Genomic DNA, 24,232 nt, shown 5'->3' with positions numbered 1-24,232 from the left:
GGACCCTGGGATCATGACCTGACCTGAAGGCAGATGCTTCACTGACTGAGCCACCCAGGTGCCCCGAAAGCATTTTTTTAGGATATCAAAAATCATAATACACAGGAAATGTACCAATCTTTACAACATAGTTGGCTAAAACTATCATCTGTGCCACTGGTTTTCTAACTATGTATCAAACTATGTACTACACCTAAAATGGCAGCAGTGCTGTCCCGCTTTGTGCCTTGGCTCTGTTTCCCTTCTGGGCACCTATTTCTCACCAGTGTTATGTATTCTAGAGGCGTGTTAGCTTTCGTCTCTTCTGCTGTAAAGATGAAGACTACGCGGACAGGGCCGCTCCTTGTTCTCTGCTCTCTCTGGTGCCTGAAAAGCGCCTGGGCGACGGTCAGCACTCCGACGTCTGTTGACCTGACAGATAAATTCCCAAAACACACCTGCACCTCTATCACCTTTGTTATCAGTGTCAAGAAGGAAGTGGCATGTTTGTCAGATTTCTTCACTAGCTCCAGTCTAGAATGATGCACAGTGGGAAGGTTGTAAGTTCAGACAGACAGGGTGGCAGGGAAGGCTCGCTTTGTATAAATGCATGAGAAAGCTCATGTAGAGAAAGTCGAAGTGACGGTGGCACCTGGGTGGTGCAGTTGGTTAAACATCTGACTCTTGGTTCTGGCTCGGGTCACGATCTCAGGGTCTTGGGATTGAACCCCGCGTCAGGCTCCGCACTCAGCTCAGAGTCTGCTTGAGATTCCCCCTCTCCCTCTGCCCCTCCCACTTGTGCTCTCTCCCTCAAATAAATCAATAAATCTTTTTAAAAAACCCTGAGTGATGGGTAAGGAGAGGGCAACCTCATCGCTTGAAGAGAAGCCGGACAGAGTTCCTGGGTGGGGGTCTGGCCTCAGCTTCCCTGGGAGTGCCCTTCCGGGCAAGCCAGTGGGTAAGGTCATGAGCGACTACTGGGAAACAGGGCTCCCCAGATGGGCAAGGCTGGGATGGGGACCAAGGACTGAATGCGTCTGTCTTTTATGTCACACTTCTCCGGTCTAGACTAGCTGCCCCCAAACCTAGAACCTGGAGTCAGGCTGGACCCTCCTCCTTAGACTCCTTTCCCTCTCTCCTTCCTCTGTTGGAACTTGTGTCCCTGTGGCCCTTGTCCTTTTTTGTTGTGTTTACCTCACCGTTTTTTGAGGGAGGGGCATATTCTCCAGCAGTTCCCTAAGAAAGAGCGCGCAGGAGAGAAATTTTTGAGAAGTTGCATGTCTCACGAAGTCTGTACTCCATCTTTAGATGTGAGTGATAATTTGGCAACTTATAGATTTCCACATTGGTAATGATTTTCCTCCAGCATCTAGAAGCACGTACCTTGGAGAGGGTCTCTTTTCACCTGTATGCTGGGCATTCGATGGGCCTCTTCAATTTGGCAGCTCCTGTCCTTCAATTCTGGAATTGTGACCAGAAGCTCAGTCTCACCCCAACTCTCTGGAGAAGACACTTCTAACACTCTACATGGAGGCCTGGATCTGGGTGCAGAGGAAGGGATGTCCATTCTGAGCACACAGGCAGGAGACATTCACAGGCTCTCCCCGCTCCTGGTAGCATTTTCGTGCCCTTGCTGGGAGCGACAAGCCAAATGTCCTGCAGAGGGTGAATGGGAAGCAACTTGCAGTCCATCCATGAGAGGCAATGCTACTCAAGGGCAAGTTCAGAGTCATCCCACTGAGTGAAAGAAGCCAAACAGAAAAAGAGTCTACACTGCATGATTCTGTTTATATAAAACCCTAGGAAAGGCAAATGAACATGTAGTGATAGAAAGCAGATCAGTGTTGCCTGGGGATTGGGCCATAGAGACTGGTGGGAGCGAGGATTTCCAGAGGGGCACGAGGACTCTTTTGGGGGTGATGGCTATGTTTGGCATCTTGATTGTGGTAGTTTTACAGGAGTATACATGTGTCAAAATGTACCAAGTTGTATAGTTTATTTTCCGTTATTTTTTTATGTGGGGCTTGAACTCACAACTCTGAGATCAAGAGTCAGATGCTTAACTGACTGAAACATCGAGGCGCCCCCAAATTGTATGCTTTAAACACTACACTTGGATGTATGTAAGTTATACGTGAATAAAGCTGTTTGAGGGGCACCTGGCTGGCACAGTTGGTTGAGTGTCTGACTCTTGATTTCCGCTCAGGTCATAGACCTCAGTGTCCTGGGATCCAGCACCGCGTCGGGCTCCCTGCTTGCTTCTCCCTCTCCTCCTGGCTCATGCTCTGTATTGCTGTCTCTGTCTGCTTTCCTCTCTCAAATACATAAATAAAATCTTAAAAAAAAAAAGAATTTTACCACCTAAAGAAGCTTCCCCAAACAAGAATTAAGTCTGGCCTATTTTGAACTTTATATGAATGGAATAATGCTGTCTACGTTTGTTTCTCTCTCTTCGGTAACTAGTATGTTTATGTTATTAAATATCGCTACAGTTCATTCGTGTGATATCTCAACGTGTGAATATACCACAGTTTATTTATCCATTTCAGTATTGTTGGGCATTTGGGGGGGTTCCAGTTTTTGCTTATTATGGAGAACTGAACGTTCTGCCATGAGCATTCTTCTTGGAGCCTGTGTGCGTGCGTGCCGTCCACCTGGGGCGCGGGATATGTGTGTGTTCAGTCTGAGCAGATCATGCCAACCAGTCTCTCAAAGCCATCGCACCAAGTTACAGTTCCACCAGCAACGTCTGAGCACTCATTACCTCACGTCCTTGCCAACACTTGCTCCTGTCAGAGCTGGGCTTTTTAATTCTTGCCTATCCGGTAGGTGTGTAGTGTTACGTAACTGGGTGTTAATTTTCCACTTCCCTGATTACTACGATGATTGAGCACCTTTTCACACAGTTATGAAAAGTTCTGCCATTGTGAGGTACCCGTTGAAGTCTCTTGCCCAGTTTTCTCTGAAGTTGTTGGGTTTTTTCTTATTAAATTGGAATTCTTTCTGTGTTCTATATATGAGTCCTCGGTCAGATATATGTGTGACAGTCATCTCACTATGTAGCTTTACGTTCTCTTCATGATGTTTTTGATGAATCCGAATACTTGATTTTAATGTCCACCAGTTCTCAACCTTTTCCTTTGGGTTTAGTGCTTCTGTATCTTGTATACAAACCCTTGCTTACTCCTAGCAATGAAGATATTCTCACATAGTTTTGCCCTTTGTATTTATGTTTCTACTATATGTGAAATTGATTTTCATTAAACAGTTCATCCTCTTCCCATGGCCCTAAATGGCACCTCCGTCATGTATCAGCAGTCCGCATAAGAAAGGGTCCTATTCCTAGGCTCTCTATTCAGCCCTTTCCTCTGTTTGTCTGTCCCTGCACCGAGACTACACTGCGCTAAGTGTCATAACTCTAGAATGCGCTCCAAATCCGGGGCCATGCACTTCCACAGAAAGTTTAGAATCAGCTAGTCGCATTATGATCCTGATAGGTAGTGCACTGAATCTGTAAATCAGTTTGGGGAAACAGTATCGAGTCTTCCAGTCCGGACATTTATTTGGGTCTTCCTTAACGTCTTTCATTAAAGTTCTATAATTTTCTCCACAAAAGGCCTGCAAATCTTTTATAAATGTATTCCCAAGTATTTTGTGTTTTTTAAAATGCTATTGCAAATGCTATATTAATTTTTAAAATTTAATTTTTGAACTGTTCACTGCTGATAGAAATATAAATAATTTTTATATATGGATTTTATATATCCAGCAACCTTGTTAAATTCTCTTAATAACTGTAATGATTTAGCTCTAGATTCTTTGATATTGCATAATACAAATCATATCACCTGTGAATAATGACAGTCTTTTCTTGCCTTTCGCTTTTACTTATTTTTCTTGCCCCGCTGCACTAACTGGGACCAACATTACAATGTCGACAAAAGTGGTGATGATAATGAGCATCCTTTTCCTATTTCTGATCTCAAGGAAAAGCTTTCAGCATTTTACCATTAAATGTGGTGGTGACTATATAATTGTTTTTATAAGGCTTTTGTTAAGGAAGCTCACTTTAATTCCCAGTTTCCTAAGTTTTCTTTTTAATTATGAATGGATGTTGAATTTTATTGAATGCCTTTTCTGCACCTATTGTGAAGACCCCGTAATTTTTCTTCTTTAACATATTAACGTGGTTAATTACAATAAATTATTTTCTATTTTTTTTTAAGATTTTATTTATTTATTTGACAGAGATAGAGACAGCCAGCGAGAGAGGGAACACAAGCAGGGGGAGTGGGAGAGGAAGAAACAGGCTCAAAGTGGAGGAGCCTGATGTGGGGCTCGATCCCGTAACGCCAGGATCACACCCTGAGCCGAAGGCAGACGCTTTAACCGCTGTGCCACCCAGGCGCCCCTATTTTCTATTGTTAAACCAACTTTGTACTCATAAGATAAATGCAACTTGGTCACTATATACTATCATCTTTATATATGGCTAGTATTTTGCCTAGGATTTCTGCATTTATGCTCATAAGTGAGCTTGGCCAATAATTTTCTTTCTTATAATGTCTTTAACAGATTTTGGTGTCAAGGTTATGTTTGCCTTCTAACAAAAGTATATCCTTTTTTGTTATTCTCGGGGAGAATGTGTGTAAAATTAGAACCATTTATTCTTGAATATTTGGTAGATCTTGCTGATTAAGTCATCTGGGCCTGGAGTTTGCTATAGGGAAGATATTCGGTTATCAATAAAAATATTTTATGATTATATGACTATTTAAGGTTTCTGCCTTTTCTTTGTGTGTGTGTGTACATATTTAGTTTTATTGTAACCAGGCAACTTGTACGTTTTAATATTTAAAACTGAGCATCATCTTTCCTTTCCAGCAAAACAAAAATTTAAAAATAAACAGGAAAGAAATTACAATAGAGAATGTTAATTCCAAGTAAGATCCTACAGGTTCTGCTGATTCTGCCATTGAGTGGCAGGGCTCAAGTCATCGTTAGGAGGAATTTTATTTTACTTACTTATTTTTAAGTTTTTATTTAAATTCTAGTTAGTTCACATATAGTGTAATATTGGTTTTAGGAATAGGATTTAGTGATTCATCACTCATATACAACACCCAGTGCTCATCACAACAAGTGCCCTCCTTAATATCCATCACATATTTAACCCATTTTCCACCCACCTGCCCTCCAGCAACCCTCAGTTTGTTCTCTATCCATAAGAGTCTCTCATGGTGTGCCTCCTTCTCTTTTTATTCCCTTCCCTTATGTTCATCTGTTTTGTTTCTTTCTTAAAAAAAAAAGATTTTATTTATTTATTTGTTTTAGAGAAAGTGAGCACATGTGTGAGGGGGGTGAGCAGAGAGCAGAGGGAGAGGGACAAGCAGACTCCCCACTGAACTCAGGGCCCAACACAGGCCCCATCCCACAACCCCGAGATCATGACCTGAGCCGAAATCAAGAGTCAGATACTCAACTGGCTGAGCCACCCAGGCGCCCCACATCTGTTTTGTTTCTTAAGAGAGAATTTTATTTTAGAAGTGTCATCGTCAACTGCAAGGATGTCCATTAAACATCACAATTAAACATGCCAGAGGAGAAGTCATGTTGTCGAAATGCCCACTTAATCCATGTGAACATCTCAAACCCACCCTTTGCTGACCTTCTATAACTGCATTTTTAAGGTTCTTTTTCTTTTGTTTTTAAAACAAGAGAAAGTAGACAGACACAGTTGGTAAATGCTAACTGTCCATATTCACATAGAGACGCAGTGTAATCTCTGAGCCCAATATCCAGAGAAAGGAGGAAAACAGCTAGAATTCTAGGCACTACTACGCAGGGGACTCCCACCCTCCAGCTTCCAGCTTCCTTCTGCTAAGGGTTTTTCTTTTTTCCCACAGAGCACAGTGGGGTTGATTCCATAAAGTTTTAACGTCTCTTCCTGCTGGCTCTATTCTGCGTTGGACTTGAACGTTTCTTGTCAAATCCCTTCCAGATTTCCGTTTGATTTCAGTGGACTTTGAAGATGGATCACTACTCTCATTCAGATGAAATTCTTTGGAGAGAACTTTATTTTCAAACGAAGGGTTTTCATCAAAATAAAACAATGTATTCTGTACCCTGGTTTAATATCTTCAAATTCGGTCACTTCAACTCTTGTCAAATAATGCAGCCTCTTCACCCTCCTCCCCCAGCAGTGCAGACACTTGTGGATGGCTGGCAAATGTCGATACCTCTAAATTTGGAATTTTGGTAATAAAGTCTGACCTCTTCTGAAAAAATGGTTGGCGGACTTTGTTTTATTTCTGTTCTACTTTCATTTTTTTTATTGTTCATTAAGTCTATTTCCTTTTGTACTTCATCAATCTGTTCAATTGTTTTATACTGTTCCTTTCCTCCCTTCGGCAAGGGCTGAGGGGTCGACATCTCCTCCGGCTTGGGGGCAAGAGGCAATCTTGGTTTCTTCCTTTGAGGTGGGAGCAAAGACTGGCGTTTGGGGGCCATGCTGTGGGGAAAGTCCACGAGACCAGGGCAGATACACGCCCGGAAGAAGCTCTGATTGCTCTCTGCCTTTTCTTTTTTTAGGAATTTGTTCATTTCAACAGCATTTTCCAATGTATTGGCATAAAGTTATTCACAATACTCATTATTTGAAAACATTACTGCATCTGTGGTTATGTGCCATTTTCCACTCATGATATGGTTCACGGGTGCCTTTTCTCTTGTCTTGATGAGGTACGTCAATGTTCTGATCCTGCCGGGGAAGCTTCCACCTCAGCCAGGCAGATCTGTTTTGCCCCTTGCTCTATCAATGGTGTCACCATGCTGGTGACAACAGTCTTCATTGGTGTCTGAAGTGGGAATGACACAAGACCCCACCTACAAGTGGGGAAACTTGTATTCCAAACTTAAGAAAAAGTGGATTTTTTCCCCACCTTAAGCCAGACTTTTTCATGAGAAAAGAACTGGACTTTCTTCCACTGTATTTCTGGTTGAAGCTCACAACCATATTGCTTGTTAGTTCTAATGAAGATTGCCATATCTAGCATTTCTTGGAGATGTATCTGGGTTAACATGACCCATGTGTCACTCACACAAGTCATAAAGACATGGCAGATTTTTAGCCCTTGGGAAAGTAACATGCCTTACACCTATGGAAGAAATTTGTCTAAACACTCTTCTCTCTCTGCAGCCTGTCCCTGAGAGCTGCACGTTAAGCCAGCCTTCTCTACCTGGCTGCCTCACTGCACTTGGACACGTGCTTATCATATCTCTGGCTAAAACTGTTGCTTTCACAGTTTGGAGGTTTTCCCCATGGTCACTCACCTCAAGGTAGCTGCCATCAGAGCAGAACCTCAGCCCTTGGGAAGTCCCAGCAGCGGGCTCTGAAGGTCATTGAGTATCTAGCCCTCCTTCCCAAGAGGGTGGCTACTGACTGGGGAGTTGACTGTTGGTTGCTGCAATTGAGCTGGCTTCTGAGTTCTTGTCTGTCAAAGCCTGGTGGCCACTTGAGGTTTCTGGTCCCCTGGTCCATCCTGGTTAGTTTCTCTTGTCTCTCATGGTGAGAGACTGAGAGTCTTGTTTCTGTGAATTGCGACTGTGTTCCAGGATACAAACCTGACCGGGCCCCTATAGCACGTTTGTCTTCCAGTCTAGAAACTGCAAGCCTGGGTGAGGTGTCCTGTCTCCCAGACTGAAGTGACACACCAGTGTTCTTTCTGTGCTTCCAGTCTGGGGCCAGAGTAATTGTGCCCAAAGGCTAGTGCTTTCTGCCGGGGCCAGTCCCAGCCCAGTAGCCCTCCCTGTGGACCCAGGCTCTGTTTACACTTACTTCGAGCTCTAGGTGCGGAACTGGTTCTGCCTGTTTTCTGTGGTCTTTGCCCAGAGCTCTGCTCCCTGGAGTGTAGGGGAGCAGGGTGTGCTGCATGTCTGTGTCTTTTAAGGAAAGATCTACACAAGTAGCTGGAGAAACGGGACAGGTGCTCAAGAGAGATGCCCCCATGAGAATGGTCTCCTGGAGGATAGGTCGGTTCCTGGGGGAGTCCAGGGCACCTGGGACATCCGGAGCACGGCTATTGCAGGTCTGAGTCTGAGTCTTATACTGGGAGGGAAACAAGTGGAGTCCCAGCCAGCTCATGAGCCTAAGCTCTACCCAAGCTCCCTGAGGCTGGTTCTGACTGCTTTTTCTTTATTTCTCCCCCTTTGAAGAACCAGAGGAATTTCAGGAAAATACACAGGTGGGCTAAGGCAGGATGGCAGGAGAAGCTGTGGATACCAGCATGATGTTGGAACCTTCCCACTGATTCCTAGTCTGCCCTCAGTGCACTTCAACAAAGTCCCAACTTTCTGTAGTGCCACATGAAATGGGGGCAGCCCCCTGCACCTGTCAGTCTGCACCCAGGAGTTCCCAAGCTTGTGGGCTCAGTGCTCTAGGGAAACACTGAAACTTGGTACCCAATGAAGATCTCCAATTCTGTCCCCATAGGAGACCTCCTTGACAGTCTCCAGTGTGTGGGAGAGTTCGAGAAGATTCTTCAGTGAGATGAAGGGGGGCTTTTTCTCCGTATGCATATCAGTGGGAAAGATTTCCTTGAAAGGTAGCTTTGCCCACATCTGGAGGAAATGAACAAATGAGGACACAGAGTCTCCCAGAGTCAAAGGAATTCCCATTTCCATTGGTTTCAAAGACATTTGAAGACTGTAAGAAAACATTTTAAAATTCAAGCCCACACCTCTGATGCTGTGAAAGTACTGGCTCCTTAAGGTTAGGAAACAAGAAACCACAGACTGGGTTGGAACACAGGCAGGTTTCCTGAGCAAAACTCTCCCTTCGAGTCCCCTCACAGCTCAGAGGGCTGTCCCCAGGATCAGGGAGCAGGCACCAGAGGCCCAGGCCACCCTCATACCCTGGTCAGGGGTGGTTCCAGTGCTGGAGGACCTCCTCAAGTAACCTGACTTCTCTTTGACCTCGAGGAGAGGGAACCACAGGAGAGCTGCTAAGTCAAGTGTGGTGGGTTAGGGTGGTTCAGGGGGACTGCAGTCGGGCTTCAAGGTCATCAGGATATTCCTGGAGCAGAGAAAGCAGGGATGGCACTGCCCTGACAGCAACCCTGTAGGTACAAAGAGGGAGATGGGCCATTTCAGTTCACACCCCAGGCCACATCCAAAGGGCTGGTGACAGAGCAGGGAGTAATTTGTTGTGATCTCTTTTCTTTTTCCAAATAAACATACATTTAAAAAAAAGATTTTATTAATTTATTTGACAGAGAGAGGCAGCGGGAGAGATAACACAAACAAGGGGAGTGTGCAAGGGAGAAGCAAGCCTCCTGCTGAGCAGGGAGCCCGATGCAGGGCTCAATCCCAGGACCCTGGGATCATGATCTGAGCTGAAGGCAGACGCTTAACGGCTGAGCCACCCAGGCGCCCCAAATAAACATACATTTGGAACTAACTTTGTATTCTTTTTCTTTGAGATGGACCCAGGGGCGCCTGGGTGGCTTAGTTGGTTAAGCGTCTGCCTTCGGCTCAGGTCAGGGTCTCAGGGCCCTGGGATCCACCCGCCTCAGGCTCTCTCCTCAGCGGGGAGTCTGCTTCTCCCTCTGCCTCTGGCCCTCCCCCTGCTTGCGCGTTCTCTATCTCTCTCCCTCCCTCTTTCTTTTTCTCAAATGAATAAATAAAATCTTTAAAAAAAAAGAAGGGCCCAAATTGAGAGGCGTCTGGATGTCTCAGTCGATTAAGGGACCGGCTCTTGATTTTGGCTCAGGTCGTGATCTCAGAGACATGAGATGGAGTCCTGAGCCGGGCTCCACGCACAGCACAGAGTCTGCTTGTCCCTCTCCCTCCGCTCCTCCCCCTCTTCTCTCTCTCTCTCTCTCTCTCTCAAATAAATAAATAAATAAAATCTTAAAAAAAAAGGACCCAAATTGTATAAACTTCAGTACCCATGCAACATGGATCTGTCCTCCCGTATGCCTGTTTAGATATTTAAATAAGTTAAAGATATCGATCTTGTGGGAGCAATATCATATCCTGATTTCTTCTTTGCACAAAAGTAATTTCCAGATGCTCAAAAAGGAAAAGAGAAAAAATAATCAATAAAATCATTGAATTTTTGGACATCATACTCTAATAAGTAAAGACAAAATATGTATGAATGACCATGTAAAACAACTAAGCTATTAGTAAAAGTCTAAACAGTAGTCTTGTTTCCTCGATACACCGCTTCTCTCTCTAAAACAGGCTTTGGATAAGAGAAAATGAAAACTTTTTTTTTTTAATTGCCATGATGTCCTGGTTGCTAAGTTACAGGATAAGGAACAAGGAAACACACACTGCTATCAGGCCAAATATTAACAGTTGTCAAGAAGCTTCAGGAACCTCCTTCTGTATTAAACACTCTTCCTAATATTTCAAGGGCTTTAACAACATAAGAGAGACAAATGGGGAAGTGGCCTCAAGCCTGACAGGAAGGGAGGCTGCTCCACATACCTCCACGGGGCCAATGGATGGGTGCCAGAGGCCCCCGCCAGCCACGGGATTCTCTGGCCATGTAAGTGGGGCACTGGGTAGCCTTGCATGGCTAAGACCCTGGCCATCACATTCACCTCCAGATGATGTGACCTCTCATTATTTGTGATTAAAAGTTTTGGATCCCACTTGTGAAGTCAGGGCTTTAGTTGTACTCCCCACTTGGTAAAATAAAGCCAAGAAAACCATTTAAAACTCCTAAGCTCCTTCAATACTTTTTTGCAAGGTGAACCATTGACTAGTTCCGTTAATTTTTATTTAAAAGGTAGTTCTGTATTTTCCCCAATCTTATTACAGTATAAAATATCATGCAAACACTACATTTGGATTTTTGCAAGATTTGAGATGTATTTATTATCAACTTCTCACAAGAAGCTTTATTAAGTGGAACTTTCTAAACTCATGGACTTACCCTGTACGTCAGATGAGTTATCACTTCTTACACACAGTATCTCTAGTTATGTGAGTGTGAGAGCAGTAATTTTGTAGCCCCACAAAGTCACCCCACTTTGTAAACCGAGTACTTGTTATTCACCAGTTGTGATTATATTGTTCTTCAACGTCAACCTCCTATTATTTCTTAATCCATTGACTTTTCGACCTTGGGTGAATAATAAATTGAGGCGGTTAGCAAGTAATCTCTACCTGGACAATCTCAAAAGGAATTAAAATTCATACAGAGAACACAGAAGTACTGCATTAGTTTTTATTTATATATCGTTGTGTGTGTATAAACACAATTACCCCCATACCACTCAAACTCAGGAAGTCACTGTAGTATAAACATTGTTTTGTGCTATGCCTGTGTTTTAATTATATTTCAAAAACGTAAAGTCTTAAAGATTTAAATCGTATTGCCATCCGAACATCTTTACTGTGACTGTACATAAGTGTACATTTGCATAATACATATAAAGGTGTACTAAGTCAATAAATATTTTAAAATCTTACGTATAATAGAGTAGAGAGGCCCGGGTCTTTAAGTAATCACCAGAGGGCAGAGGTTTTCTCACCCTAATAGGAACTGACAGCTCAGAATTCTGTTACCAGAGGTGTTTCGCTGCCACCCCTCAGCGTGGTTACTTACCACAGAGGCCAGGGATAAGAAAACGAGCAGCAAAGGCTCTTTCTTACAGGAGGAGCTACAGTTCCTACCGGTTATCGTGTTACTTTCTCCTGTGGGTTGTTATCAAATATTGTGACTTTGGTTACACTGTCAAGGCCATGGGCATTTCTGCTTCTAGGGCACCGGTGCTCTTATCAAGCAACTGACCAGTCTCCTCTCACAACTCTCTTTGTTTGTTTGTTTTTAATTGATTAATTAATTTCCCCCCCACCTTCCTCCCTCCTCCCCTCCAGCAACCTTCAGTTTGTTTCCTAAGATTAAGAGTCTCTTACGGTTTGTCTGCCTCTCTGGTTTCGTCTTGTTTCATATTTTCCTCTCTCCCCCTGTGATCCTCTGCCTTGCCACAACTCTTTGATACTGGCCCTCTCCAAGATCAGTCCTCAAATTAATACTGCTGACAAGAGTCTTCTCTGTTTTACTGTCCTTGGTAGATGGCTGCTTTGTAGTGCCAAGGTTTACTCCTTTGCCTGGCTTGGGCGATCCACCGTGCGGTGCATGTGAATAAGGGGGGGGGGTGTTATTGGGAATAACGAGGCATGATCACAATGTGCCATAGTTATTAAAAACAACTCAATGGGATTATAAAAGCTACTCTCTACATTTATTAAAATGTCGTTACTTTAAATATGTTCTAGTAGAAAGAAATAAAATACTGTACATGCTATACTGCAGACGGATCTCACACGAGGTCAACAGGCAGAAACAGTCAAAAAGTGAGTCAACAGGGGAACGAATAAACAAAATACGGTCTAGCCATGCAATTGAATGTTATTCAGCTGTAACAAGGAAGAAGTTCTGATATCTGCTACAACGTGAATGAACCCAGATAATATTCTGCCGAGTGAGAGAAGCCAGACACAAAAGGTCACATACTGCATGATTCCATTGATATGAAATGCCCAGAAGAGGCAAACCCACAGAGACAGAAAGCACATTAAGGGTTGCTAGGGGCTGGGAGGGGGAAGCAGGGAATGGCAAGTAACTGCTGATGGGTATGGAGTTTCTGTTTGGAACAATGAAAATGTTCTGGAATTAGTGGCGATAGTTGTACATTGTGAATGTACTGAATGCCACTGAACTGTACATTTTAAGATGGTTAATTTTATGTTATATGAATTTCACTTCAATGAGAAAATACTTGGGACGCCCAGGGGTACAGTCGGTTAAGCACTGGACGCTTGGTTTAGGCTCAGGTCATGATCTCAGGGTCATAAGATCAAGCCCCGTGTTGGGCTCCAAGATCAGCACAGAGTCTTCTTGAGATTCTCTCTCCCTCTCCTTCTGCCTCTCCCACTCGTTCTCTCTCTCTCAAATAAATGAATAAATCTTAACAAAAAGAAAAAGAAAACACTTAAAACATGTTTTGTTAATCACATAACTTCTTAGAATGAATTTGTAAATGCTCATATTTTTACACAAAAGCTAATACGAGTACTCTTGCACAATGACTTTTATATCTTCTCTAAGATCATATTCCAACATTTAAAATCCCGTTGTTTATTAATAGCTTTAGTGACACACAAAATGGACAGATTGTCAGGCTCAAGGTGGTTGGAAACAAATGGCCCAGCAGGACAGTGTCATGGTGCGCAGTCTGGCTACTGCATCCACATCAAGGCTTATCAAGTGGTGACAACACGGACACCAACACTTGGAAAGGGCAGAGCTGCTGTCACAGACCCACAGGTTCCCCTACCAGAGACCTCAGGGCCAACTGTTTGACAACTTCTTTTGGTCTCTTAGGTTTTCTCTTAGATACAGGGGTGACAGAGCATTTCTCAGTTTCCTAAGATGGCCACCTCAGTCGCTCCCATTCTGCACATCCCTTTGCAATATGACCTGACCACTCCTCCTCCCAACATGAGGTGGAGTCTATCTCCCCTTCTCTTGACCAGGCCTGGCCCGGTGACTTGCTTTGACTAACAAAATGTGGAGAGGTGACACTGGGTGACTTCCAGAAGAGGCTTCGCACTTTCTATATTTGCCCTCTTGGAAGTCAGTACGAACATGGAAAGAAGTTTGGGCTGTCCTTTTCGAGAGGCCGTGAGGAGAGAGAAGCCCTAGAGGATGAGCTGCCACACGAAAGAGAATCACACAACCTAGCTAACAGCCGGCGCCAACTGCCAGACATGAGACTGAGGCCATCTCAGATGTTCCAGGCTGCTTGGCTATGCTCCCAGCCGAATGAAGTCACACGAGGGACGCTGACCAACACCATGTGGAGCGAAGAACCACCCCCCCAGAGCTCAGTCAACGCATAAACTCATAAGAAATGACAAATCATTGTTGTTTTAGGCCACGAAGCTGGGGTGGATTGTCAGCGGATACACTTGAGGCCAGGACTAAATCATAGATATGTGTAAGCTCCTGAGAACAGCCCAAAAGTTCTTGAAAAACACGCCTGAAAAGCTTGCAGAGGACTAAAGCTCAGGATGCCTAGGACCAATTCCAACCAGAAGCAGGTGACTTCCTGGGACAGGCTGCTGGCCCAGGACCAGTGGAGTAAGGCGTAATTACAAAGGCCTTTCAGGGAACAAGTGAAACTGATGAGGAAGAGCCAGCTGTCATTATCTGTCCTAGAATGTTTTTGGCATTATCCTTAGTGCTCCATTCTCTAGTAGTCAGATACAATGAACCCTTTTCTTCTTGCTCTTTCACTGTTTCTCCATTTCAAAGGTTATATTTGTGCAGACTGGCCTGAACAGCTCACTAACGTCAGTACCACCTTAGATTCCGTAGAGGCCACCACAGGAAAGAGAAGTGTGACAATGCAGAAAACGTGTAAGGAAACCTGAAGACAGGGACTATGGACAGAAGTTCAGACGCTTGTGTTAACACATGGATTCAAAACCCCACACCTGTCTTTTGAGAGAGGAATTTGTGCTTAGAGCATATTCGCCTTGACTTCTATTCATTCAAGTTTGTCTTAGCCTTCTGACCCTGCACCCCCAAGTTCATGTCTTCTCACATGCAAAATATGTGCATTCCATCCCAACAGCCCCAAAGGTCTTAACCAGTTCCAGCATTTACTCAAAAGTCCAAAGTGGAAAGTCTCATCTAAACATTGCATAAATCAGAAATGGGTAAGACTCGAGGTCCGATTCATCCTGAGGCAGATTCCTCTCCAGCTGTGAACCTTTAAATCAAACAAGTTCTGTACTTACAAAATACAGTGGCAGGACAGGCAGAAGATAAACACTCCCGTTCCAAAAAGGAAAAATTGGCAAGAAATGGCTGAAACATGCCAGGCAAGTACAAATCCCAACAGGGCAAACAACATCAAACATAAAGTTGTTGGTGTGTGTGTGTGTGTGTGTGTGTGTGTGTGTGTGTGTGTTTAAGATTTTATTTATTTGACACAGAGAGAGAGAGAGAGAGAGAGAGAGAGAGAGAGCATAAGCAGGGGGAGCTGCAGAGGGAAAGGGACAAGCAGACTCCCTGCTGAACAGGGAACCAGGACCCTGAGATCATGACTTGAGCTGAAGGAACTTAACCAACAGAGCCACCCAGGCGCCCCCTCAAATCTGAAGTTTTGAGAATCATGTTCTTGAACTCAATGCTCTGCCCATCAGGCCCACCAGGGTGGGTCCTGCCTCCCAGACACAATGGAGCATCCCTGTCCCCATGGCTTTGCTGGGCATGGCCCACATGGCAGCTCTCACGGGTTGGAGTTGCATACCTATGGCTCTCCCAGGCTGGTGCCTCCATCAGTCTGGGTCTCCTGGGGTGGCCCTAACCCCGCAGCGCTTGCTGGACATTACCCTAGCCACGGCCCTTTGCCTGGGTCACACATCTGCATCTCCAGGTGGCTCCATCCTTTGAAATCCAGGTGGCGGGAGCCATGCCCCCCAGAGCTCTGCTGGGCTAGTAGGCCCCCATGCTTTGGGCGGCACTGACTGCACAGCTTTGGGCGGGGGTCATCTGGCCTGATGGAACCCAGCCAACGGCCCCCCTTTGACACCGAGGAGGCAGCACTGCCAATCTCTGAAGAGTCTTTGGGGTCCTTCCTTTGTCTGGAAGAATAGCTCTCTGGCCCAGTCCCCCAGGCTTCCTTCTCTCCTGCTTGGCTCCTTCCCCTCCAGCTCGAACCGGCAGTTTGCTGGCTGGGGCGGCTGACGAAGCCCGGGGTCTCACAGCCACACTAGTCTCCTTACCAGAGGCTCGTGTGACCACACCCTTCGTGTTCTCTTCCCAATGCGCTTGCTCATAGTCTGCAGTACGGCTATAGGCTGAGGATTTTCCCAATTTTTAAGTTCCGCTTCCGTTTGGATTAACCATTCCATCTCAAAGTCATTTCTCCTCGAATTTTACTGTGAGCGTTCAAGAGAAGCCAAGCCGCACCTTCACCAGTTTGCTTACATATTTCCTCCAACAATATCCAATTCTATCACTCACAAATTCGACCTTCCCCAGGACACTAGCACATGAACACAATTCAGCCAAGCTCCTGGCCATTTCATGAGGGCGGCCTTTCCTACAACTTCCCAAAACATGTCATCATTTCCATCCTTATTTCTACCAACATTCTGCTCCCGAACCCTTAGATTTTCTCTGACAAGTCTCCCTGTCCAGCTCTCCTCTTTAACTTCTGGGACCTCATCAGAATCCCCCGTGAAGGGCCCTTCATGGCAATGTGGGCTTTTTCCAGTACATGCCTCCAAATGCCAGCCTCTCCCCATGACCGACTTCCAAAGCTGCTTCCACACTTCTAGGGATCTGTTACCGCAGCGCCCCAATATGTGGGACTAACTTACTGTCTCGGCCTGCTGAGGCTACCGTAACAAACAGCATCTATCGGGCTGGCTTATGAACAGAAATCGGTTTCTCACAGTGCTGCAAGCCGGAGGTCAGAGATGAGAGGGCCAGCACGGTTGAATGAGGGCCCCTTCCGGGTCACAGACTTCTCGCTGTGCCCTGACCTGGCAAAAGGGGAAGAGGTCTTTCTCGGGCCTCTTTTATGAGGGCATAATCTCATTTTCCAGGGCTCCACCCTCATGACTTCATCACTTCCCAAAGGCCTCGCGTCCCAATTCCGGCACATTGAGCATTGCGATTTCAACGTAAGAATTGGGGATGGGCCACAAACATTCAGACCACAGCAAAATTATGAGACATGTATAACTAACCTTGGGTACAGTTTATAGAAAGTCAAACAAGAACTTGACTAAAAGTAATTGATTCATCCCCAACCATTGTAGTGCTGGCCACATGCTGTGCCTTTTCCCACCGCAGCTGGGCTTCAGAACAAAGTGGTTATTTGCATTGGTCAATCAGAGTTGATCTTCTTGCCTCCTCGACTGTAAGTGGATGAATTGATTTTGTGGTCATAACCTCACCAGAAACGTCACTTGCAAAGGTAAAGCTTAACTAATCAGATTCAGACATCCAGCCTTAAAGGCTTAACTAATCCGACTCAGACATCCAGACTTAAAGAACAAGGTGGGGATGGACCTCACAGAAAATGGCCTGGGGCCTTCCCTGGAGGGTCACAGCAAGAGAGAGGCACGAGCAAGCCACTCCTCCAGAGAGGGAGGAGGAGTGGGCCTGGGCAGGCAGACCCACTGGGGTCAAGCTTTCTGTCCTTGGGTCCCTGACTCAAAAGCAGCAAAACCATTTCCAGAACAATGGAAACAAAACATATCTCTTATTGCACTGTGTAAAAAAAGGTAGGACAGATAAAGAACAGACCGAGCAACAGATAAGGGGAATATACACAATAAAAACAAAGGACCCTGAGCTACAGGAACTACTACTGTGAAAATGGATTCACCCTGGGCTTCTATTTGGAGTATCTTTCCCTAACGGTGGCGGACAGTTACAGGGAACCATATTGTATGGGCACATCTTGCTGATAATTTTAATTGCATGTATATCGTGTAAGCTTTTTTCCATTCCCACTGTCTGTAAGAATGAAAATAAAAAACCAATTAACTGGACACGAATTGAATCAATGATAATACAAAAAAAGACAATAAAGACAATGCTACTGAATTGCAAATCTACAAATGGTTACAGTGGCAAAGTTTGTTCTGTGTACTTTACGACAATTTAAGAGTGAATTTATTTATTTTTTTTAAGATTTTATTTATTTATTTGACAGAGATAGAGACAGCCAGCGAGAGAGGGAACACAAGCAGGGGGAGTGGGAGAGGAAGAAGCAGGCTCATAGCGGAAGAGCTTGATGCGGGGCTCGATCCCATAATGCCAGGATCACGCCCTGAGCTGAAGGCAGAAGCTTAACCGCTGTGCCACCCAGGCGCCCCAAGAGTGAATTTTAAAAAAAGATAAGGAAGAGATTTCTAAGTTCAGGTAGGGGTAGGAAGGCAGCAAAAAACCCTAACTCCCCCGCTTCTAAAGAACGAGTGACGGCGCCCACAGCGCCGCACCAATCTACGCGTTTCTTGAAATCGGGAAGCACAGACAACTGGCAACCAGAGGGGTCTGTAGGACCAGAAGCCACTAGAGCGAGGCAGGGCAGCGGGGCTAGTACGAAGGGTCCCATTGGTCCCCGGGACGCACCGAGCAGGATCTACTCCCGCAGGACACGGCCCGATCCTGCATGGGGACAGCGGGGGACGGATGTGAGACAGAGGCGGGCGCGGGTGGAGGTTCAGCAGAGAAGAAAGCGGAAGCGGCTCAGGGCGCAGCTCGGTGCCACCCAGCCGGGCGAGGCTCACGGCGACGCCAGAAGAGGGCGCCCGGGAGCTAGAGTGCTGCCAAGCGGTGGCCCCTCCCCGGCCGCAAAGGTCCTGGTGCCAAGAGCTGGCTCTTAGGAAAACAAAAGTCTTTCGAACAACATCAGTGAAACATTTTGCGCGCCAGTGTGGAGTCAGGGCCTCGCACAGACTCCATTCCTGTCAGGAATTGTTTTTGATGCTCGGTTTGTCTCAAGTCTGGCCAGAGAGACCCTCCTGGAGCGGGCTCCCATGCCGTTTTGCCGTTCCCCACACTTTCTGCCACAACAGAGATGCTCCAGGCTCGTCTTGTCCCTCTTTGGATAGACAGCACCGGGAAACGTGAAGACAATGTAGTCTATACCTGTGGATTTATTTACTTATTTATTTTTACATAGACTCCACAGCCAGCGTGGAACCCAACGGAGGGCTTGCACTCACCACTCTGGGATCAAGACCTGAACTGAGACCAAGAGTCAGGAGCTGAACTGACTGAGCCACCCAGGCGCCCCATATGCCTGTGGATGTAAAACGAGAGTTCAGATTGAATTTGCCAATTAGCACGCACTACTACGCCTCTCTCCTTTCTCTTACCCTCAAGATCACGATTTGTAAAGCGGACTTCTTTTCTGTGTCCCAGGATATAAAGAAGCCAGCTTGGACGTAAGGATACTAATGGGAAAAGAGAAGCCTGCAGTGGGGAGCGGGCGCACAGCCTCTGCAGCAGGGCCTCCCCCTGCTTGAATGCCCTCGCTCTGAGTGCACGCTTCAGCGCTGGTCATGCTGAGCTGGTCCTCCTGGCCTCTGAGGCTCCCGTAGAGCAGATGGCTCACCTGGGCCTCACGTGTGCCCAGCGGCTGCTCCAGCAAACTCCCGGTAGGGAGGAAGTGGCAGGCCCTGGCCTAGCCCAGCTTCAGGCCCAAAGCCAAACGTACTAGCAGAGGAGCATTGCTGCTGTTGGAGACGCGCAAGGTGCCCCATTAGAGACCTCGGTGTCAACTGTTTGAGGACTTCCTTGTGCTCCTCAGTTCTCTTACACGTGGAACTGATGGAGCTTGTCTCCCTTGATGCGATACGCTGTTTCCAAAGAGGACTTTTACCATTTTTACTTTGCCAAGCAGACACATACATTCACCATAGACTGTGATGGAGTTAATATAATGGAGAATATATATTTTCCAATTTTAATTGTGGTAAAATACACACAACATAAACTTTACCATCTTAATCATTTTCAAGTGTACAATTCAGTAGTGTTACATTTCGTGCAGCCAAGCTCGAGAACTTTTTCATTATGCAAAACTACAACTCTGTACCCATTAAACACTAACTCTCCAGTCCCTCCTCCTCCAGCCCCTGGCACCCACCCTTCTACTTTCTGTCTCTATGACTCGGACTACTCTAGGCACCTCATATAAGTGAAATCATGTAGTATTTGTTCTTTTGTGACTGCCTTTGTAGAATATATCTTTTTGAAGGCTCTTTATATCCAAACATGAAATAGTTGTAAATTACAGCAGAAATGACGTACAGTTTAAGGCTTGGCTCTGAACTGGATTGTAACTATGAACCAGACTGGAAAGAAAACACGTTTTCTCCAAGTAAAAACAGGAAAATCGATTTAAAAAGACAAGGAAAAATAAATGAAGAAAGGAAAAATGAAGCAACAGAGACCCAATAGGTTTTTCTGGAGTAAAATTTCGTAATATTATAAATGAACAGAACTTGTGTTTCTTCTCAGTGGAGGTGTAGTGAAGTTTAATCCATTCAAATTTCAGATATTTACACCAAAACTTTCTAGTTGTGACTTATTGATTCTGTTTGTATGTATGGATACGAAGACCTCCAGGGATTAGCTGCACAGGTCTGAGGATTAGTGGTGAAGACAATACAAACGAGGCTTGAAAACCGAGGCTGTACGGACCAGAAACAGAAGAGAGATGTCTCTTGTGGTCAGGTTTGTGATTAGGGATTCGATGTCTTCGTAGATGCAGAACTCTTCAAATTTTCTACTTTTTGAGCGCATTTTGTTAAGGTAGGTTTTTCTAGAAGTTGGTCCTTTTCATCCAAATTTTCACACCGATTGGGATAAGTTCTTCAGCATACCCTCTTTGGGTAATGTCAGCGGGTCAAGGTGATGGCCCCTGTTTGCTCCTTACATTGGCTGTTTATGCCTGAATTCCTGATGTTCACAGTTTCCCTCCTCCAGCTGAACCCCCACTGCCTGTGGCCCCTCAAGTTGCTCGGGCCCCAAACTTTGGAGTCAGCCTTGGCTCCTCCCTTTCTCCAACTGCTTCCACCGATGCCACCAGAAATCCTGTTGGCTCTATCTGCAAAAGCTATCCAGAATCTGACATTCCTCCCCATCCTGCTGGCCTGGCCCTTCCCAGGTGAAGCCATCACCATCTCTTACCTGGCCCCCCAGAGTACTTCTCACCTGATCACCCCACTTCTGCCTCAGTCGTTTCCCCTTTCAGGATAGCAACCAGGTCACACTGTGTCACATTTCCCTTAAAATCATGCAGTCCTCCCCATGTCATTCACAGTGAAAGCTAACATGTTAAAAATGGACTCCAGGACACACATGCTCTGGCCGCCATCCCCTCTCTGACCTTTCTTCTTCCTAGTCTCCACTCCCTCACTCTGCTCCTGCCACCCTCGTCTCCTTACTGTTCTTCGAACATTCCGGGCATGCTCCTGCCCCAGGGCCTTTGTACTTACTTGCTGGTTCTCTCCTAGGATGTCTTCCTCAGATCTCTGCATGGCTCCCTTCCTCCTTCCTTTAAGTCTTTGCTCACATAGCCCTTTCTCAGACAGGCCCATTCTGATGCCCTATCAAAATGGAAATCCATTCCCTTTCTACCCTGGTACCCCCAACCCCTGCGTCCTGTTTTCCTTTTCCTGTTCTCCATCCTACTTATCACAGCTTGCTTATGATGTCTGGTGTTCACGTTTTCTTCCCGCACTAGAATGGCAGCTGCAAGACAGCAGGGATGTCCGTGTGTTCGTTCACTGGGGTGCCGAGCAGTGCCTGGCCACAACAGGTGCTTGACGAGTATCTGTGTAATGAATTGTTGGCTGAATTCTCTGTACCAAATACTGTGCTAGAACTTTTCAAAAGGATGATCTCCTTCAAGCCTTACAGCAGGTAAATGTTATCCCCTCTTCCTGATGAGGACATGTGCTCTAGAGATGGTGACTGACTTGCTCAAGGTCACAGAGGGCAGGCGTGGCAGCACTCCAGGAGGCGCGCAGCAGATGGGGTGAGATTATGGGCCTGAGCTGAAGAGCAGGGAGATTGGACCTAGAAGGGGACATCGGCCGTAGGGGGAATCAGTCAGCTGGAGGGTGAAAAAAATCTGATTGTTGTAGGGTTCTGAGGTGAGCCATTCAGGATGCCATGGGACAGTCACAGGAATGGGAAAACTGTCCAACCCTTGCCTTTCGACTTTATACACATGGTGCGTGTTTACAGATCTCCAAGGAACTCACAGTGGGAGAACTTTTCCAACCAGAAGCCAAACAGGAAACAGAGTCACCTTTGGCCACATAAAAACTAAAATTCAACGTATGTAAATCTATTCCAAAGTCAAAGGCAGTGGTCGATCCTTGAAAACATTATGCCAAGTGAGAGAAGCCAGACACAAAAGGACAGGTACTGGAGGGGTCCACCTCGATGAGGTATGTAGAGTAGGCAAACTCAGAGAGACAGAAAGTAGGACGGTGGGCGTTGGGGGCCAGGGCAGGGGGCGTCAGTGTCTAATGGGTACAGAGCTCCAGTTTGGGAGGATGGGAAGAGGTCTGGAGATGGAGAGCGGGGATGATTGCACAGCAGTGTGAATGCGCTGTACACACAAAATGGGGCAGATGGTAAATTTGACGTGATGTATATTTCATCACACACACACACACACAGTCAAAGACAAAGGAGCAAACAGTCCCTTGCCCTCTACCTTTGGCTGTTACTGACAAAGCCGCTGGCCCACTGGCCAGAGCCAAGCGCTGAATCTAGGGCTCCTACTCACTTAGGAGTAGTGGGGTTAGAGACAAGGCCAGCATGTCATCTTCCAGCCTGGCCAGGGGGCCCCAGCTGGTAGTGAGGGTGTGGTGACTGGGACAGAGTGGACAGTGTGACACATTTGCCCCATGGGGGCTGGGGGGGAAGGGAACTGAAAGCCCCTCAGCTGTCCAGGGTCTCCTCCGCTCCTATTTCTCCTGCTGCTCTTCACCGACATTTTGGCCCAACCCCTTGTTCTTCATCTCCCTCTCCTGTGTCCCTCCCCTTTCATCCACCCTTTGCCAGAGCGGGGACCCAGCGCAGGCCTCAGGGAGCACACGTGGGCGCCCAGGTGCTAGGTGACTTTCCAGCACAGTAATCTGCTTTAGGCTAAAATGAGACTTGATCTTCTGTTAGCCCTAATCATCAATTAGCACCCCACTCTGCAGGGACAGTGACAGTCCAGGACTCACCACTGTCTCCACCTCCTCTTGCCTCTGCCTCCTCCCCTCCCCCTCCCCGTGGGCAGACCCATGACTGAGCTCAGTCATTAGTGTCATGCTGGACAAGGGCCAGCTCTGGGGCTCAAGCTGGAGGCTCCCGCACATGTCCTGTCCCAGTTCTGCCAGACCCCCACTGAGATGGCACCTCACCTTCCCAACAACAGGGTGGCCCTGGATGTCCATGGTAGCCTCATGGGGCGGGGGGCAGGTAGGATTGGTCATCTCCCTGCAGAAAGAGGGTGAACCTGGCCTGAGAGGAAGGGGTCTGCCCATCCAAGGCCACCCTGCTGGTCCCTGGTGGTGCCGGGAAGAGGTGATCCTGTGTCCGGTGCTCAGAAGAGGCCACGTTGGGCGGCGACCTCAGAGGAGGCCCACTTTTAGTTCTGACATTCTCGGATGCTCTGATTCTTTGACCCTAGTGGGGGACAGACAGATAAAGCTCCCTGAGACCCAGGAGGAAGGAAAGGTATAAACTGGGAGGTCACAACAACCCTGTTACATCAAGTTATGTTGTGAGGCCCGTGCCTCACGGGGCCCCTTGAACCTACTATGTTCCTGCTAGGAGCCCCTGCTTTCCATTCTTTTGGGTAGGTACTCAGAAGTGGGGCTGCCGGACCATACGAGGAATTGCCAGACAGTTTTCCACAGTGGCTGCACCATCACAGTCTAATTTTAGAATATTTTCATCACTCCCATTGCCCACGCCCACCCCCCGGCAACCACTCATGTGTTTTCTGTCTCTGTGTACTTGCCCCTTCTGGACCTTTCCTATCAATGGAATCATACAGCATGTGGTCTTCTGTGTCTGGTTTCTGCAGGTTCACTCACGTAGCAGAGGTCAGAACTTCATTCCTTGTTATGACTAAGTAGCATTCAACTGCATGGATAAGTCACGTTTTGTTTATTCATTCACTTGTCGATTCACTTTTTGACTATTTCTACATTTTGGCCTCCTGTGAATAGTGCTGCTCTGAGTGTCCCTGTACAAGTTGTGGACATATGTCTTCAGTTCTCTTGAGTCGATACCTAGGAGTGTGAATACTGGGGGCACATTCTCTTGCAGTTAGGCAAAACTCGGCTTCCCAGGTACCCCAGCTTTCCAGGCTGCCAGTGGGCCCCTTCCTTCGATTCCACACGGAGCCCCTAGCCTGGCCCCTGGCACGCGGCAGGCCCTGAACCGTGCTGGGAGCCATTCTCACTATGGGGGGCTGCACCGGGCTTCCATGGGGCTCCAGCCCCCAGCGTGGCAGCCAAGGCTTTCCCTCCACCTGCAGCGGTGGCCGTATTAGCAGGAGCCTCAGGCTGGGCTGCTGCAGAGTCATGGCGCTGAGAGTGGGGCAGTGACGTCATGCGCCCAGGTCTTGGCTTTACTGAGCTTCAGGCCAACACAAAGGAGGTGTCAAAGGCAGCTGAATTTCAG

At 46.6% G+C, this 24,232-nt stretch overlaps 1 pseudogene; it reads right to left on the bottom strand.

Moving 5' to 3' along the window:
* Positions 1–5,913: 5,913 nt before the first annotated feature.
* Positions 5,914–6,489, bottom strand: LOC123787818 (protein SET-like; annotated as a pseudogene).
* Positions 6,490–24,232: the final 17,743 nt, after the last annotated feature.

Source organism: Ursus americanus, chromosome X (genome assembly GCF_024610735.1).
Source record: "Ursus americanus isolate L20-20 chromosome X, mUrsAme1.1.p, whole genome shotgun sequence".
Classification (NCBI taxonomy): Eukaryota; Metazoa; Chordata; class Mammalia; order Carnivora; family Ursidae; genus Ursus; species Ursus americanus.
Note: the sequence above shows the minus strand (reverse complement) of the source record. Positions and strands in the feature narration are given on the sequence as shown.